The following is a 20363-nucleotide window of genomic DNA, read 5'->3' as shown; positions in this document are numbered from 1 at the left end:
AACACTAATTAAATTATATTACACAGAGTTGTTATCTCAGTAATAACATTTTAATAATAATTGTTAAGGTATTTTTCAAAATGCTATAAATACAACTTAGAAGTGTTAGAACAAATAATATCTAGAGTATAGAAAGAGTTAGTAAAGAGTTGTACAAATATCAAAAAAATGTCATTTTCAGATAACAATATGGTCGAGTACACATTTGAGATCAGAACTAAGTTGCATTGTTAAAGTCATTTCCAGGAACTCGGCGTTAGACTTTCGCAAGAACATTTCATGTATTTAATAGACCATAAAATATATTTCCATTACCTTTGTTCATTTCTTCTAAAGATCATAATCTACTAAGACTAAAAAAACAACCAGGAAAAAACTAACAATAATAAGGTATATATTTTGTTTATATTGAGCTGTAACTAGTTTAATGAAAGCATATTTCAATTATAGAAAATATATCAAACTATTCTGTTAGAATCATAAGATGTTTTTTTATTTAATAAATTTTGTCCATAGAATATAGGAAGAACGTAAAAAAACATGAAATAACTTTATATTAGACTTAAACAAATGTTGTGTCATTTTAGTTAAATGACTAAATACTCAATAGTTCAATAACGAAACAAAAAACTGTTATGTTTTTTTTTCTTGTATATCAAATACATTTTCTATACCCTCGAATAGAGGGTGTGGTGTTCTGAAAGATTGTAAATATAAATGCATGGAAATTCTTCAGAAAAATTATTTTTGAGAGATTCATATTGTAGAAAACACTAAGCAATAACTGGTGACAGCACTTCCGGTGATTTACATACACTGCCACCGAGAAGGAGCAATACAAAAACACCGGAAACTCCTGAAGCATTCTCACACAATGCTGAATAATATATTATTACTGTTTTAATTGTATATTTTTCAAAAATCCCATCCTCGGGCATCGATTCCCGAGGCTATTTGCTGCCTTGACTGACAATGTAAATCCGAAATGAACATTTATTTGTCCTGATTTACCGTCACGTAGTCCAAAACGAATACATGGAAAATTAAAATTCCAAATACTTTTCCATCGCCTTTAATGCCACCGGCGTTATAAGGGGAAAGCACAGATAAGACGTCGGGTTGACAAATGTCATAACATGTACTATTAAAATGCATCAACTATTGTATAAAAACTATCAAGCTTGATTCTTTAGCACCATTTTTAAAAGTACACTAGAGTTGCGATGAAAAATCAGCAACTTTTGTTAAGACTTAAGATGAACGCTAAGACAACTGCGAACAATATATGTGGCAAAGTCAAGTACACGACAGACGGTCTTTTCATAATTATTGTTGCAGATAACATATTAATCACAATAATACTGTAGGCTATGATGTGCATGTAATGAAAGCACCTTGAATAAAAACTGCTATTTCATCGAAATATTCTAGAATATATTATTATGTAAGTTTTAAAACATGTCAAAGACACTATTATTTAAAGAAGCTAAATTAACAGTTTTAAGCAGAACAACGATAGAAATAGAATACATGTGTAATATTATTTTTTTATATTATGTTTCTTTTAAGTTAATTTGTTTTAATTAATTAAAATAATCGTATAATGTAAGTTTAGATTTTAAACTGTAAATGACAAAACTTTATTGTATTTAATGCGAATTATGAATTAATCCGATTTGGGTACAAGTCAAATTTAAAACGTTATGTCAACATAGATCATAGCTGAATGACAAAATAATAATTATGACTAAAAGCTTTTTGACACATTTTGTGCAACACAACAGTAATTGTATTATTTAACTATTTGGTAATGTCCATGTTAGATTTTATCAAAGCCTTAAGTTCCTGACACGTTTTAGTGTCTATCAACGATTATGTCTTTTTACCATGTCCTTCACAAAATTTGTATGAAATATCTGGGAATAATCAAATATTGCAATAATTAATATAATCTGGCACGTGGTTATGTACCATTTAATAGTGAACGTGATAATCATAAATACAAATAATAATATCCATTGGTAATTAACTAAAATGTATATTTATATATTGCAATTTTTAATAAATTATTTTTTTTATTTTTTTTATTTTTAGGGGTGTGATTACACTATTGCACAGATTCGACCTGACAATGGTACATACGGTATCCATAAGTACGGGTTCGTAAAACAAAGAGATTTTGTAAATCATTGTAAAATATCTGCTTGTTTAGTAGGCTATAATCTAACCACAGCGTCCGTCGATAGGGTTAAATGAGTAGACCCTATTAGGAATCAATGGCCAGCCGGTGCGTGCACTTAAACAAATCCAAAGTCTCCTTCATGAATTTATCTCCCGAGGAGCTAAACGGGCGGTCGCACTGCCATTATGGCTACCTAATGAGGTCTGACCTCGGATCTAAGTTATATAGCATGCAAGTATAATATTATAGACTAAAAGAAACATCTCTATGGTTCAAAAATAGTGTACATTTTTGTTTGTACTTAAGAAAGTATTTATCCAATGTATTTTTTTTTTTTTTAGTTGCATTCTATACTAATTTCCAAATTTATTGTCGCCTCATATTATCAATTTTGTCCAGTCATTAACTCAGTTAATAGTTGGTCAATAAAAGGGTACGCAACGTTTTACACTAACGATAAATGATACGAGTTATTTAGTGTATTTGACTGTAGAAGGGATATTAAGAGATGGCGTATCAAGAAGAAAGAAAAACACGAATGAAGACGACAGGAGCCTAATTTTAAAGCTTATAAAGAAAAAGTCTGCAGTCGACCAGCAAGGATTCGCCTGTGATGCTATTATAATTTCGTCAGCCAACCCTTAACATGTCATTGTTTGCGTACACTACTAGTACATGTATCCCTTTAATGACGTATGTCTGACAGCGGTCGTCGTCGCCTAAGCACGTATACGCGTGCAGTGCATTGTAAACAGCGGACAGACGGACAGACAAACAACAGTAATGATAATATTGTTCATTAGCGTCGAAATGCCCGGTCATTTATCACAAGACATCTTTGCCCGGACGGTGATTTATGTCGTTTCTACCCAAAGAACATTTCGGAACAACCGAGTAACCTAGTTTGTACAAGGATTGTCTTATACAAAGAGAGAGGTTCACAATATGACTTTTCAACCCGCCAAAAAAAAAAATATACTTTCCTCGGAAATGTTGTTAAAAGGCTTCCCGCGTAACTTTTCTTCAACAAAACTGCAATATGTCAAAATATTTACTTTTAAGTTACAGCACAAAAAGAAACCGGCTCCTGTGATTTTTTTAACGCAAGGCAAATAATATATTAATATATTTTTTTAAATCGAAATTAAATTATTGTTGTTTTGTTATTCGTCGTGCGTTAATTAACTTTCATTGTAAAAAAACGATAAAACGCTGAGCACAATTTTAGGAAATGTATTTTTATTTATACTATATACTGCGTGCCACTTTCTTTTGCGCCTGCGCAACTAAGATTAACGCGTTTTGGTTTCTGCGCAAGTATGCCTTCACGGAGTATAAATCCGAGTATAGGTACCGAAAAAGTCCAAAATATAAGTAGTTGTTGATATAAACATGTCTTTTGGATGGGAGAGGGTGGTTTAAAAATTTGCTTCATGTTAGGTTTTGTGATCCATTGAATATTATCGAAGGCATCAACCTACGTTTTATATCGAACTATCAGCATTAGAGTTGTAAACTTTTTACCGAACAATCAACCTCAGCCATAGGTAAATGCGTCTAGTGACTCAAGACAAAGAAATAATACTCTAATTGGATGGTCCCCGACCCTGGTGACAGTAACCATTCTGTGACCCAGCATGTAAGAGCATTATTTTTTTATACAAGCATATTAAGGATTGACCTCAACACTAATGATAAGTTAAACAATATCGATAACAAGCTATCTCCTCGTCTAATATCCTTTTTGACTCAAAATGGGGTAGATGATTTACCCGTTATCTGAATAACTTTCTGGGTAATGCTTCTGAAGACTTTTATCTATTCCTTTATTTTAGTATGTTTCAAACTATTGTAATGCTCATAATAATTATCTACATCTGTCAAAAGTCTGGGGGGTTATAAATTTTATTATCGTACGCTTCCTGAAGAATAAATATTCTTGTGGCACTGCAAATGTATAGAGCCTTTCAAGTATCTACTTAAAAGCAAACATTCAGTATGCTGTTTACCCTTATGGGTTTACCCTTTCTAATGCTATTAACGGCTGTGATAATCTATATTCCACTCTGTATGTTATTTTTGTGTTCTTGCCAATAGTTGATATAATAAGGTCAAGTGGGTATAACTGAAAACAACCGGGATAAAATGTTAAGGCAATATTTTATAAACGTCAAATAAGATTTTTAAGTTGTTGTTTTTTAAAATATAGAAATTTTAGATTGACTCTAAAAAATATATATGAATTTATCTTTATTTTTGTTACTTCGATGATTTCTATCGATAATTACACATATTAGCAGATTGCTATAACTTGCTACTAACTTTAATATTATATAAATAAGGTCTTAATATTGAAGCTTGAATATATTTACATGCCTTGTATGGATAGTAAAATAATATTTAACATTTAAATGGTCAAAATCTCTACTTAATATTGTGAACTAAGTATTGACTTATAGAATTTGGTATTTATTTTTATAAAGACTTGTTAATAAATTAAAACTTCATGTAAAATGTAATTTATAATATTTATGTAATTAATTAATGATTGCCCGATACAGTATTCGAGTAATTAATGTAAAATATTGAAATCTATATTGTTGAGTGATAGTCGATTTGCGTCACGTTTCACAAAGTTATCTGGCAAAGACTAATGAGGTCATAGCGAAGTTATGGCGCGGTGAAGTTTTAACTTGGAAACCCTGTAATTTTGTTTTGCAAATAACGAAAAGTAAAACCTTTTTTTTTTTTAGTGTTGCACGTCTAAAGTAATAACTTGACAAAACGTATGATCAATAGCCGATGGTGTTCATTAATTGTCAAGAGGTTAATCATAACCTCTTACTGGACAAAGTATATAAAACACCTGACGAAAGTAATTGAGTCAATGAATAGAAATAGAAGATTCCATGTAAGACTACAAGACCAAAAAAGCCGATGGAGAAATTTAAAAAATGGCCTCCCGCAAGGTAGTGTTCTCGCACCAATACTTTTTAATGTATACACGAATGACCAGCCCATATTGGAAAATACTCGTCATTTCCTACACGCCGGCGATCTAGCGATAACTGCACAAGGAAATACATTTAGTGAAGTTGAACAAACACTCACACATGCGCTGATGAAATTGAATAGCTACTATATACAGAACTCACTAAAACCCAACCCTACAAAAATGCAAGTAAGTGCATTCCACCTTAACAATAAGCAGGCAAAAAAAGAACTCAAAATACAATGGCGGGACATCAATCTTGAACATACACAAACACCTACGTACCTAGGAGTCATATTAGATAGGACATTAACCTTCAAAAGTAACTGCGAAAAAATCAAAATGAAAGTCACAACACGAAACAACCTAATAAGGAAACTAACCGGAACAACGTGGGGCGCTAACCCCCAGTTGCTAAGAACCACAGCACTCGCCTTATGAACCGTAGGAACCGTAGACTGCGACTGTGGAAGTGAACAAACAGAACAACATATTCTAGTGTGTCCCCTAAACCCAGTGCCATGCACACCTGGAGATCTGGCGAATGCAACGGACACGGCTATACAAGTAGCCAATCAATGGAGTAAAAAAGGATTATAACAAAACAAAGCATCTATTTTATAGCCTGGACACGATAAGAAGAAGAAGAAGAAGAATTGTCAAGAAATAATATTTTTTTCTTCTTAAAAACACGTCCAAAATATTAAATTAAAGTACTACACGATTGCTAGTCGGTGTTCGTAGCATGGGCATTATGGAGTTTTGGTTGACTTCAGTAATACTTCTAGTATTCTACCATTCATTCTCCGAGAGTGTTTTCATTAAAGCGTTACATTAGTTTTTCTGCGAATCATTATTTTTCAAACTTGTGTTCTGCTATGAAAAATAAATGTTCACTAAAAAACCAACCGATTCCTGTACAGGTAGGATTTTGTGACTGTGCGTATTTTCGGTGAGAAAGTATTACAATGATCCAGGTGCTACCATCACATTATAGAACTAAGTGCGATCAATCCTTTCCACAAAAAAAAAATGATGTACAGATATAAAATATAATAAATAAATAAAACGAACAAATACATACACACACTTATCCACCGGAGTATTTTGTTGGTCGGATATTATTAAAAAAGATTTTATTTAACGGGTCAATACACTGAATATAAAATTCAGTTTTTTTTTCTAAATAATTTTGTAGTAAGTATACTACATCAATAAAACTATAGCTGTTGCTGTATACCGTAGTATAATATATAGATTCCGGTTACTGTACAAAACAAAAGAATACTACATTATTATATATTTTTTTTAAACCCACACACAAAATTACATTTTCTCAATAAACCTTAAAGTATTGATTTTGTAAAGCTCATAAAAAGACAAGCAAACGTGTTTTTCAACAAATAACAAACGTCTGAATCATTATTATTACGTCTTCATTAAAGTCTTTAAACTAACATTTGTCATTGTATTCGTATTGCAATGTATTGAGTATGATGATTTTCAACATAAAAGAGTAAAACCACAATAATTCACAAAATATTTTCACGAAAAAAAAATGTTTTTCTCGTGTCAGATACAAAAAATTACTAAATGCAGCTACACAAAAAAAAAAATTGCTAAAAATATTACTAAAAATCCAAAACTAAATGTGAAAATCTTAAAATTTGTAAATGTTTTCTAATTTATCAATTTTTTTATTTCATTATTTTTGTTTTAAAAAAATGTTGTTTTTACTGTATTTCATTTTGTCCAGACTTACAAACAGTAGCTTCTATCGATTTGTTTTTGTTTTTGTAAATATGTAGTTCTAAAGTCTTGTCACTCATAATAATACAATAGTGTTGTCCTCGTAAACATACATAACTTAACAATATAACAACATAAAACCGTAACAGAATAACACAATTACGGGCATAAAAACTTTTAACCTACATCAACATAAGCCACAACCTTATTTTAAAAAATATTTCTTGCGGAAACTACCACAAGTGTGGTAGTTGAGCTTTAGGTCTGTCAATCTTGGGGTAGACTCGTTTAGCGCCGCAAACCATATTCTTTCGACAGTACAGTAATTGCTTATAACAATTTGTAAATGGCAAGTGTCGTATGAGATCGAACGGCGACTGTAATTATCACCATCAGCTACCATAGCCGTTAATCAACTATTATTATCAGTATTTGTTATCAGTTTACGTTATTATAGTAAATAGTCAGCTGTACAACGTCACATCGCCGTATCTGTATTTTTCATATTTTTACATGAAAATGACTTTTGTAAAGTATGTCAGACGGCCAACTTGACTTGATTCTTATCACTTGAGACTTCGAATAGTTGGTCGATGAAATGCATAGATTTAATTTAAATTAAAACGCCGAAATTATATTTTTAGCTTTCGTTCAACTGAAAATGTAGATACCTGCATGTTGGTCACTGTGTTTTGACGTTGTTGTACAGCTGCAGTGTGTGCACTATTTTCGGCACTATAATTTGCTTTTACTGCACTATGTTTGAGCCAATCAAAAATCGTTGTTTGAAAATCTATTGTGTTTTTACTACGAATTGCACTATCCACGTTTTATTAAATCTACCCTGTGTGGAAATCGCGTTACTCGGATTTATCGAACGTTCTCTAACACGCATACATATATACGCATACATATATATATATATATATGTACATACATAATATATCAGTGACGATCCGTTATGGACTTTTAAACGCCGACCACGGGAGACGGACATATTCGGCGGTAAGGAACTTAAAAGAGGCGGCGTCCGGCAGCCCGCGCAATGGGTGACGCGACGATAGGGCGCCAACTGCGATCGAAACCACTAAAGTGTACGAACGCGGCTGACCCTCTGACGAAACGGCGCCGACAACCACCGGATCTCTTCGGTTCGAACAACGTTTCCAATGCAAACGACTTGGGGGGGCCAGAGAGAGAGAGAGAGCAGTTGAAGGTGTAAGAATGTCAGAGAGAGAGAGAGAGACAGAGGCGAGATGTCGCGCGCCTCTGATGTGTTTTTATAAAAATCGCAAGTACACACAAATTAATAACAAAAAAAAAAAAAAATATGATGCACTGATATCGTTGTGCAACCGCTTGCATGATGACGTTTAGTGTGCGCGCGTTGCCTATTTATAAATCGACGGTCCATTATTGAAGTAAAACATGTTAACACGCGTTATCCGACTCCAAAGCAGCCCAATATTGTGAACGTGCAAAAGCGTAAACACCTCAAGTTTATTGCAGCAAACGCGTTGTAACCGCACTTGACCGACATGGCTGTTACTCGCATAAAACTATAAATAACACAGCTGAATACCGGATTCAGACTAAAAACACCGTAATAACATGATTGTTTTACTATGTTAGTGTAATTAGACAGCAGTAATGTTTTTTCTCATGTAATACCCAATAAGTAAAATAGTCTTCATACAATATTATTATATAGTTCCAATGAATTCCCGTAAGCTATAGATTAAAATATATTACTGCGCTGTATTTTAATATACGAATAAATTAAATAACTCGATTTGGAACTTGAATAAAACGTTAATTAATCACTGGATTTTTCGATTTTATTGGTACCTAATCCTTAGCGTACAATCCGTTTACTAATTATTTTGAATAATCTTTTTTATCGTACCTTCAAACCCGTATCTATTGTTGAGTTGAATTCAACTGGAAAACTAGCGTGTAGACTGGGTGCTTGCTTATGATAAATACATGCTTAAACGAGGAATACACAACACGGCGGTATTGTCTGGCCAACCTGTCACTGAGGAATTGCTTCGGAAGCGTTTGACGCAAAGTATACCAACTAAAAGCATTTATCATTATCATTATCACATTCCTACGTATTTACTGTGTTGAACAATAGCAAGAACACTGCTGCGGACGGTTGAAAACGAAGAACACTTAATTATTATTAATAATGTTGACCAAAAGTATAATATGCATTTTATAGTATTTTTGATTCGCTGCTAGTCTGGCCGCGTTCGTTATAAAATTGCAATTTTGTATTGTTTAAATGAACCAAAAAATATATGTATATATCTCACTAAATATTAATAATGTCATCTACTGTGTGTAAACCTTATGAAAATTTATGACTGGAAATGGCTATTAATATTGCATTGATACGCTAAATCTAGTAAAAATGCTAATTTAGTTCGAAGGTACGCGTGAAAAAGGAGCAGGGTTAAGTCAACGACTACAAACTTTTAAAGAAATGGAAAACAAGTTTTAGAAGAACATGTTAGATCGTGCATAATGATAGGATAGATATTATTCGAATGGGATAATATTATAATAAAACAACTTATTTCGTACTTTCCTGTATAAATTTCAATTCATAAAAATAAATAACAAAACAGAAGCCAGAAAAAGCTAGAAATAACACCTAATACACTATTATTTTTAAGAACTTTCAAAAAATTATCCTAATGGATTTTTTTTTGAAAACTTCAAGAAATATTTCTATGAAAAATGTATTACTAACAAAACTGACTTATACATTTTAACTTCGTTTTTAAGTCGACTGTATAGCTAAATTTTGTTTTTAAAACAGTAGCTTTTAAATTATAAAATATATTATGACATTTAATTGAATGTAGGACAAATTGAATTTAACGGTTTTCTTCAAATTGACTTAATTACTTTTATTGAGTTAAAACGAACTACTGCATAATTAACTAAAGTTTTTAGTTAGCTGAAAATTAAATTACATTATAACTTGTAATTTAATTAATGATTTCTTTAAATTATTGAAGTATAATAATTATCAATTAATTTAGTCTCACATTTATAATGTTTTGTAAGTGGTAGTTTTGATGCAATTTTTAGTGTTTTTATTATTTAAATTATATAATTTTAAAAACTCTTATTTTGTAAGCCTATTAAAATTGCTTATATACTCAACCGCTCTTGCCGCCGCCTAAAATTGCTGAATCGTGAAAGAGTAATGATTAGGTACAATTGTTACCTTTTTCTTTATCTTTTGATATGAAACATTATCGACATACATTTCACACGTTTTCCACAGAAATATATTTCCTGCTGTACACAATTTTGGTTAGAGAAACTATACGATAGGCGTTTAAAGTAAAAACAAATTAAACTTTACACGCCCAAAACGAATATCACATTATTACTGGCTAAAGGCAAGTTGAAATGTTGCTTCAACTCTCAGAAAATCTCTATCTACATTTACTCGACGCGCAGGTAAGTATAAAAATGCTCCTATTTTCTTTTAAGAAAAGGTTTGCTGTCCATAATCCCCAAGAGAATAGTTTGTACTATAAGTTTGAGTTCAACGCACAACTGTAGGCTTTATCTGGAATAGGAAAAAGTAGAATATCTTTACTGGAATCCGAGCAGCCGAGTTCGGAGATTTAGACGTCTTTTCTGACGACGAGGGTCAAAGCTTTCCATGACCATTTATATTTCAAACAGCCCTGTCAATAATGTACGGTTCAAGCACGTATCTGGCTATACATGTACATACAATGCATGCACATACAACAGATAAAGAAATATACCATGGATAACCTTATTTCTGTCGAGTATTGAATGGTACTGCAGAATACCCTCACAATATTGTGTATGAAGATAAATGGTTATATATTTTAAAAATTTCATATGTGAACTTAATATGATGTAGATATCATGATTAGTATGTGAAAAAAAAATTGAACGTTTGGAAAATAAATTGAATAATCATATATGTAAAATTAAATTGAATATTGTATGGTATTGGCCATGTTCATTATTATTGTAAACAACTATTTAAACTGATGTACCTATGACAACTAGTCCGCTAAAAAATACCAATACTTGTGCCATGTTCGCCTCTACGTTAATACTTTATTATACATACAGACTTTCTGTTTTTATCGACTTTCCTGTGCGACATGTGTTTTTATAATAGTTAACGTGTGCAGATGCTTCGAACATGAGAGTTACGCTGTACATTAAATAATACATTATTCATCACAATGGTGTACCATAACCCATGTATTCGTGTTATTCCCCCTCTGCTTTTAAACTTTACATGTTGTGGTATACCTGCGTTTCCACGTTGTACGTATATTAATGTTACATAAATTATCGATATTCCAGTGATGGTTTTGATAAATCTTGATTTTAGTGCGAGTGCCTAATATTAAATCATTCATGTGTCTATTTATACAAGCATAAAAGGGGTGTACTGTTACATCAATAATTTGAATGGGAAAGAAAAATGTTGATTTATTGTTTAAATGGAATGTATGCGAAACACATTAACCTTTGATAATTCAATCGTTTTCAAATGTCAATAAATCATCGGGAAATATTATTTAAGTTTTCATTTAATAACGTCATGTCGATTTGAAACGCCAAATTCAGCAAGAAGCCATCTTTTGATGGCGGCGTTCAAGTCCTGCCAAACTACAATTATTAGATGACAATGAAACTCAAAGTTACACGGTATGAGATGTATTTTTTTTTTTTTTTATTCGAATCGATTTGTTATTTTCTATGATTATAAATTTTGTAAAATTAATATACAGCATTATAGTCGCTTTCCCAGCCCATCCCTCCTCTTCAATTAGACGTAGTTTTTTTAATTACCGTTTAAGTAGTTGCTGTTAACCGACTCATTTCCAACTGGAAATTACTATTTGACATAAAGGCGTATCAAAACGAATTGTGATGTTCTTAGGCAACAGTAGAGATGGATCTCGGCGGAGCATGTCGTTAAGACACACCAGTTCGCTTTTGCCGTATCTTTTGTTTACATCTACGAACCATGTCTACACCGGGTAACGCGGAAAGTGACCCGCACAGTAGAGTCGTAGTAGGCACAGGATTAAATAAAACTGCAATTGTCAGTGGCTCGAACCAGGGTCGATTAACTATAAAGTCCCTAAGGATACATTGATCAGGAACGATACATCGACGAGAACTTCCTGTAACATGACCTCATCAATCTCCAGGCTAAAAAAAAAAGGTGACGTGCTACCGCGGCTACTCCATTTGCTCTAAATAATATATATAAAAAAAATATCGCTTGTTCTATAGTAACACCGTGTAATATGACTTGGTGAGACTTTCTTTTAACGGGACGTTAAAAAAGATACATTGTCGACTGGTAAAAATTTGAACTTTGAGTAAACTCGCCATCAATCGGATTTTTCTCCAACATAGCTTTCCAATATTTAATATAATTAAGTACCTGCCTTTTAATGTCTTTTCAGAGTTTAAACCTATTGTAAAGTGACAAATGTCGCAACAAAGTGTGTTAATTTAACTATATAAACGGCTGTACGTGTATTATGTATTTGACTTTTAAGCGCATAAAATATACACTTCACCGGCAAGCTCGTGTACAGTACTTAAGAATGAGAGAATTCAAGAAACCATGGCAGTCAATATTCTCTCATCCGCAAAAGAAGATTACAAACTTATGTTGAAGCTAATCTACAAACCGCTTAAAAACTTAGAAACAAGTATATAAAAAAGTCAAAATGCTGGCTAGTTTTTTGGAAATATACACAAAACCAACTTTAATCCGTGCCTTAAAAAGTTTGTTTAGTTATAGTCTTTATCTTATTCTTTTACAGTATGCATTTTTAATGTGTTGTGTATAATGGTTTCGTTTAATAAGGAGTGTTATTATGTTTTTTTAAAGATAGCGTTATTAAATATTTAACATTTATGGTTCAGTAGTATTTATTTAATCATACCTTATACTAAAATACCTAATTTTTCTTAAAACCGCTAACCATGTTTGTCCCTTGATCCAATTACCTGAAACATAAAACATAAATAAAAATTAATTAACCGAATCATGCATTTTTCAACAAAATATTTTTATCAAAATTTTTTATCAGTTCAATAATTTAATAATAATTTATAAATATTTAGTTATTTGAATTAGTTTCAGCTGAAAAAAAGAACTAAAAGACTATAGGTATTTCGTTTCTATTGGTTGTGTGTTATATAGCTTTAGGACATACATATTTCATGAAATGCATTACTTTTATACAGAGCATGTACTTATTTTCAACGATTTAAGATCCAGATAGGGTTCTAGTAACCGTCTCGAAATAGCGAAAATGATAGAATATCGCAGGAAACGTTATTTCTTTTTTTCCAATTCTTCATCACCCTGTCTGAACGGAAAACGTTCTATGAAATAGCCGTGAACACAACAGGAAATGCTTTCTGGCCACAGATTTCTTATTCTAGATACGGCCAAACGCTTAATTTCGCGTTGAATAAAAGAACTCTATGTTTCATTCTCAGTAGGGTGCGCTTACAAATTACCCACACGGGCAGTAGAAATTAAAAAGGAGCCAACAGAATACAAAATAAACATAGTACATAATCACAACCGAAAATTTACAGATTATCATAAGTACAATTTATTGTTGTAATTGTGTCTTACATAGATTAGTGAACCACCAGAATTATATTAAAATTAAGAATGTACTTTATTAAAAATATAAAGTTATGTACTTTATTAATTATAATAGCTAATGTCTTAAGACTCACAGGGTTCATGTGCTATAACGATACAACATCATAACCTCAATCTTATGAGGTAGAAAATTTAAATAATGACAAGTGAGAGTGTTACACCATGTACAACAAATATGATATAGTCATAATGCTATTTTTAATTAAAACATGTTGTAGTTATTCTGACAAAAACAATTACCGAGAATTTTCAGAGCGTCATTTAAATAAAAATATATTTAGAGTAGTTATAAATTGCATTCAATGACACGGTGCAATATTTTAATTACATTAAATATATTTTTTCGACAAAATTTATCACTAAAATTATTTTCAATAAAACAATAGTAGCTTGGGAAAAATGTCGATTTAATATTTTTTTATAGTGGTTTCTTTAAAAGATAAACACATGCTCGTACACTTACATATGTGCTTCAATGCTGTATTACGAATTAATGGCAAAATACTATTTCGCGTTTGTATTCGGCTTGATACGGACTGTCGGCATTTCGCTCCCCCCCCCTATCCCCTCGATATGCCCACACTGTTCACAAAATTTAATATGCTAATGCATAATAAAATGTATTGCACATAGGTACCTACCTAATGATTGGCATGAATATCGCCGGAATGACATGACTGGCATACCCGTATTTTTAGTGTTCTATAATTTTGATCACAGCCTAAAGTGTGGGGTTTAACAAACAACTAACGTCGAAACGAAGAAATGAGTGCCGCCGTTAAAAAAACTACGTATTAAAAAATGTAAAGTGATATTCTGGTAAAAGCCGTTTTACACTGGGGACCGCTGGTATTTTGCTGTCCGTGTGCTCGTCCAATAAATGTAATGGACCACGGACTCCCCCAGGGCTTGGCATTTCGATTAAATGCAATTTGTTACCCACAAGACGTCACCGTACCGCCGACGCCGATCGCTTTCGCCGAGCGAAAATTGTCTAAATCATAAAATCCGTCTAGGGGGTTTTTTTTTCTGTTAAAAAAATGCCGCCCACATAGGTCGGCGATCCGGCACAACGGCTATTTCGACATTTTTTTTGGGGTCCAAGTAAATTACATACGTGGCCGGCACACACTGCCCCTTTCGCTGCCACGGACGTGCCTGAGATTTGAACTTTGGGCGCACCTGGCCTACACACATGAATGTAATAATAGTCCCAGCCTTCTCGGGGGGGTTGTGAGATATATATTTTCGTTCGCGCACAATAGAGAAATCAAAAAAATCCTACGACAAGCGGGTCGTGACGAGACAAATGCAAGTTTATCAGCCGCGTAGAGCAGCCTGCCTATGCCGTTAAGTATAGCGTGAGTAGGTACGATACTAAAAGGATTAAAAACAACCACCGCGCGTACGATTTCGGACAATTTTAATTGAAATCGTATTAATGGACCCCCGTCGACAGCCGCGTGAGTAATTCTCTTTCAGAAATCAAAGTTTAAATCCCACCTAACCCGTTGCCCGAACAACGCCGAGAGAAAACCGCACTCAGCTTTGTGCGTTTGGAAAAAAAAAATCTGGTTTGTCTAAGCTGCACATCGCCGACGAACGACGTTTAACTACAACAAATCGTGCGCAGTGTGATTATTATTTTTTTTTTGTTAAAATTAGAACTTAACGTCAAAAATAATGTCACGAAGGCAAACGTAGAACACCGCCACGCAACAAAATCACTAATGCCGTGTTATTCGAAAAAAAAAGTCACGAATCAAACCACTGCAAACAACAATTGACATATAGTATTATAATATTAACGACGGTACATGGCAGATATCATAACAAACACGATGAGTGAAAAACGTTGAAAAAAATACACTATACTGTGTCTCTATACTCATTGACGTTAAAGCAACTGTTTGGCACACATTGAACGGGGATACGTTTTTTGTTGTTATGAAATAATAGACGATGGCTCTATCGTTTCTGTAACGCCCTTTACTAGTCGTGGTACCGATGTTCACTGTCTAAGTGCGAGTTGTATTGACATCTGACAGTCCTTTGCATTGTGTCAAAATAAATTATTCGTGCTTATGTTGAATGCATTTTGCGTTTAAAGATTTCGTGTAGAACGAATAACGTTTACTTAGGACGCCAGAAGACCAATATTGGACTAATGTTGCATAAGCGCTGTAGTCTCGATGGAGGTATAATATTATGCACGAACCGTGTCACATAGTTACTAATAAAGCATCACGTATTGTTTAATCCTGTTTAATGAAGATTCTCACGTGTACGCTAATAATAGCTATTAAATTAACAAAGCACAACACGCGTGTACATGCATAACACGCCCGCCCGGTGTGACGTTACAATTTCATTATTAATCATATTATTATGTTAAGAGTTTAACCGAAATCACATTAACGCGAACCGCATGATAAATTATTCGTGTAAACCTATTGAATGTTAGACGTTAGACTGGAAACGAAGCATAAAATACTGTAAAATTAAAACCAAACATTTAGTTAAATAAATTATTTTGGTATTATAAAATTAAAATAATTGGCTCAAAACATGTTTAATGGTACCCCTACTGCTCAATCCCGATTTTTTAAATATTATTATTGATCTCACATTTTCTAATTTGAGAACTTAACTACCTGGTCCCAAACATTTTACCAATCTCAAACAGTTATAGTTTACTTTTCTTAACTATGTCATTGTTACTATATTTTCCATTTTTAGTTCTCTTTCCTGCCTCTATCTTAACTAGCCATTATACTATAATCACATTTATATTCTATGAAATATAGTGTCATTTGTCTCATATAATGATATAGACACCATTTACACTGTGTTTCATAATGTCCCGTTATTTAAGTAAAAGAACAAAACTAATTCCAATTTTACTATGTTTATTACTTTTTCCCGACCTCAGTTTTCTTTCTCTAGCAATAAACCTTTTCTGTTAATTTTCTTTCGTACAAATTAGGTTAGTCACCCCAATTCCTTTTTTCACATTTCACAATTAGAAGACCTTTACTACAAAATTTAAAAACTAGTTAAAATACATCTCTTTTATTTTTAATTTAATTAAATATTTGTCATTTGGCTTTTAATACGGTTACAGTGCATATATTTCTATTTCCTATTATATTTTAAAATTCATGAGTCAGAATACATACTAGATAATAGTCATATAAGTTACAAGTGCGTTTATGTCTACTCTTAAGAATATAATACATTATGATGTTTCTGCTATTTTTTATTTAACTTTGTACGACACAAATAGAATCAGTCTTTCGGAAAGAATATATGGCAACAATTATAATAATACAATTCGGCAAATTGATCGTTTGAAAAGTCTAATAAATTATTGTAAAGTATGTAATTATTTAATACAAAATTCAATCATTTTCATAATTTTTTTTTTATATAATTTATTATTATTTTATCAAAACATTTATTTTATTAAAATATTATTTACTATTTATAATCTATAATTATATTATAATGTTATTTGTAATTTTTTTCTTACCGCTAAATACTTGAATTTAACGTTTAGCACCTTTTCAGATTAGCCAATACGATTATTGGCAAAACGAGTGACAATAACCATTCAACCGTGGAATTACGGTAACCGGAAGTACAATGTTCCAAAACAGCTTCGTCAAAACTTTGAACTGATTTTAATCTTCTTAACGGTGCGGTGGCGTGCCATTAACCGAGTATAATATGTTTAAAACGAGAAGCTTAGTAACTTTTAAAAAACTCAATTATTTGAATAATTTGCATATTGTACGATGCGATGCGATGATAAGTTAATGAATTTTTATGATGTCTTGATATTCGATAAAAACTCATAACATTATTTTAAAAATTGAATGCAATATTTATTAGTCAATTTTTCCGGTATTGTTCTAACTAATTTGGTATTTTATTATTACCGTAAAATGTCAAGACCCATTGTTGAGCGATGTTCGCTCTTTATTGTCTGGTGATAATAATTTTAAACACCATTTTTTACTGAACACAATTTTTTACACACACAAATTATATTCCTTTTTGTTATTAAAATCATATTCTTTTAATATTTTTCATGTATATTTTAAATAGTATTGTCGTGAATACCAGAAAGGTGAACGACGGAAACAACTTGATGTAAAAATATTGAAACAAGGTTTTTTTTTCTTCATTTGCTCGCGTTAAGCTAAGAGCTCAGACATGTTTGGAAAAATATCTTCCAGTAAAATTCATCTCTAAGTATAACACCACTACCATTTCTAGAGCTGCGCGGTTCGTTTAAATTTGTTTTCCACTGAGTAGGTACGCGGAAAAAATTAATTCGGATGCCACACGGATACCGGGTACCGGTCGCCAGGTCAACCCTGTGTCGGTTACCGGTGTTGGTCTATCGACCCCCCTTTTTTACTTAAACCAGTGTAATTTACACACACACAACCGTTTTTCCTAGGGGTTTTTGTGCATGTCGAATGAACGAATAACCCTCCTCTCGCACTGTCATGACGTTATTTATGCCCTAACAACACGGAAGCAGTGGTAAGTTAAATATAAAAAAAAAAACAGTCCAAGTCTGCAACCGTGTAATCGACGTTCGTGCGGAAGTTAATTTTTCCTTCTTTACCTCGCATTTGTTACCCTTAGGTCATCTTGTTTTTTTTTTTTTTACTTGAAATTAATTGCCATAGCAGATATGGTAATATTTAATTATAAAAACACCACTCATCATAACAGCTACATGAAAAAACAGAGTCAGATTATATTTTTTTTTCAATTTCGCAATACATAATATAATATAACGCGACCATGATATTATTTATGTTAACCTCGATCAGCCATTTTATAATATTATCGGTCTTATAATATTATAAACACATAAGTATATTTATTACATTTGTATTTATGTAAAACACAAATGTTCGTTTAATATTTAATACTTTTTAGACGGTCTGTCATTGTTTTGTTGAGAACTTGTTTTGGAACATAAACTTCTTCTTGTTTTTCATTATCAAATTCCTCACAGTTATAGATCCAGGAAAACACAAAACGCCACCATTACTATAGAGGACATACGTATATTATGTAGTAAAAAATAAACTATGATTGTCAATGACGACTGACGCCTATAAAATCATTTATAAAAAACTGTTTGCCATTTTATATGTAGGTATTAACTATACATGTCATACTAATCGCAAAACCTATGACCATTTTTAAATCCATCAGTGAAAACTGTGACTTTGTGATTTAAAAAAAATCATTTATTATATACATGCTTCTAATGGGCATTTGAAAAAAATATCGGTGATTCGTGTATTTATTTAAACAGAAAAAAATAAAAGTTTTTTTTTTATACCACAAATACGTTTTGTAAATTGCATTCTATTGATAAAAAAATATATATATATATTTTTCTTGTTTTAAATAAGCGAAGCGGTCAATCCTCGGTCCAAAAAATTACTTTTTTTTTACAATATATATTGTTATGTATATTATGTACAAAAAAAAATAATTTAAATAATACACGAGAATAATTTTTTACTACATTGAAAAAATAATTTATAAACAAAACAGTGTTTTTTTTTAATAATCAATAATGTATACAACTAACAACTAACTTTTTACATTGAAAAGGTATTAAGCTGAGAACAATATTTCCAAAAAATATTGAATCATAAGAACACAGCCTATAATAATTTGAATAATATTATGTTCTAGTCAGACACTTGTTTGCTGTAATACATTGATAAAACATTATTTTATTTTAAATCGAACAACAATTTGAATTATCTGATGGGTAAGTTGGCGATGAGGTAAAAACGTCCGCACATTTGTTCATCATATCCAAGTGTAACAAAAGCTCACCGGTTACATTCTAGGTGTTTCTCAAGTAAGGCGAGTAATGCATTGTCTTTGTTGCTATTGTTAGAGTGCTGTAGTAATTGATGCTGGTGTAAAAATTACTGAGAAGGTATCTAGTTTTATAACATTAAGAAAAAAAACTTATAACAAAATAAAAAAAGATTAAAACCCATAGAAGTATAGTTTATTTAAAAGTGTGTGTGTGTGTGTAAAAACAAAAGAACTCAAAAGAACAAGTGAAGGAATTTGTCAAATGTTTAGTTAGATTCCTTTAATAATACGTATCAACAGGATACACTAAATGAGAGGTTTTTGTAAAAGTTTTGTGAATGATTGATTTGTTTTATTAGGTTTGCTAGAGTTATGTTAAAATAGTTTAAATTTTATAATCTACCATATTATTTAGTGATGTATAAAGAAATGTTTGAATTTGTATAGAACAAAAACGCTGTTACTTCTCTTTCTTTTATAGTAGTCAACAACCACTTTTCACGCTACATTTCCAAGAACCGGCCGTATGAAGTTTAAACGTGTTAAAAAAAGATGAAGAAATGTTATAGTGAAATAAATACTTAAAAGATTAGTGAAGAATGATGTTACAAAGAATTACAAAAATATGTGTTTGTGGAGTAGACAGAGGAGAAGGGGGCCGATTTCATAATGATTATGTATTGAATAAGGGGACGAAGAAAAAATAGTATTTAGCATAATATAGTTAAATTTGTTTTATACAACAATTTCCGTTTTTATGACTTTTATTGTGCGTAATAAAATGAAAAGTTTCGCATATTACAGCCAATTATGCAAAACGAAGACAGTTGAACGACTTAAACGAAAAA

The 20363-nt window shown here is 31.8% G+C and overlaps 1 protein-coding gene across 3 annotated transcripts in view; it reads right to left on the bottom strand.

Annotated features, from left to right (window-relative positions):
- Window positions 1–20363, bottom strand: part of LOC126846101 (potassium voltage-gated channel protein eag) — a 92400-nt gene that overhangs the window by 39138 nt on the left and 32899 nt on the right. Inside the window, exon 2 of one of the 3 annotated variants that reach the window (XM_050585234.1) lies at window positions 12911–12974. The exons of the other annotated variants lie outside the window; for them this stretch is intronic. The gene's annotated coding sequence lies outside the window, so the exon portion shown is untranslated. The remainder of the gene's footprint in view (window positions 1–12910; window positions 12975–20363) is intronic. 3 annotated transcript variants of the gene reach the window in all.

The sequence above is a fragment of the Adelges cooleyi genome, unplaced genomic scaffold (genome assembly GCF_023614345.1).
Source record: "Adelges cooleyi isolate 19-005CV unplaced genomic scaffold, UGA_ACOO_1.1 ACOO_flye_CR_arks_rails_tigmint_CR_PRNA_9, whole genome shotgun sequence".
Taxonomy (NCBI): Eukaryota; Metazoa; Arthropoda; class Insecta; order Hemiptera; family Adelgidae; genus Adelges; species Adelges cooleyi.
Note: the sequence above shows the minus strand (reverse complement) of the source record. Positions and strands in the feature narration are given on the sequence as shown.